This window comes from Fulmarus glacialis, unplaced genomic scaffold (assembly GCF_000690835.1).
Source record: "Fulmarus glacialis isolate BGI_N327 unplaced genomic scaffold, ASM69083v1 scaffold25647, whole genome shotgun sequence".
NCBI classification, from domain to species: Eukaryota; Metazoa; Chordata; class Aves; order Procellariiformes; family Procellariidae; genus Fulmarus; species Fulmarus glacialis.
Genome location: NW_009224178.1, coordinates 39,575 through 39,848, shown reverse-complemented (window position 1 = coordinate 39,848; position 274 = coordinate 39,575). Strand labels below are relative to the sequence as shown.

Sequence of the window (274 nt, the reverse complement as noted above, 5' to 3'; positions counted from 1 at the left end):
GCAGCCCCCCCCGTGCGGCGCCCTGTGCCGGATCTGGCCCCGCTGCGCCGTGCAGCGTTAGTGCTGGCCCGGGGGGGAGGTGGCGGTGCCAGGGTGGGCAGGGGAGGGCGGTCAGGACGCGCTGGGAATTAGGCAGAGCCAACAGTACCTGGAAGGCTGCTTTGCTTTAGGAATTAATTTTGGGCCGCAAAGTCTCCGCAGCAGATGCCATGACTTTTGCTGGAGTTGGAAAATAAACCTTAGAGGAATTTCGTTTCGGTCGGGGGGGCTTGCT

General features: G+C 62.4%; 1 protein-coding gene across 4 annotated transcripts in view; it reads left to right on the top strand.

The window, feature by feature from the left end:
* The window catches only part of MECOM (MDS1 and EVI1 complex locus), a 36,872-nt gene that overhangs the window by 7,570 nt on the left and 29,028 nt on the right, over positions 1 to 274 (top strand). The gene's annotated exons all lie outside the window — the stretch shown is intronic.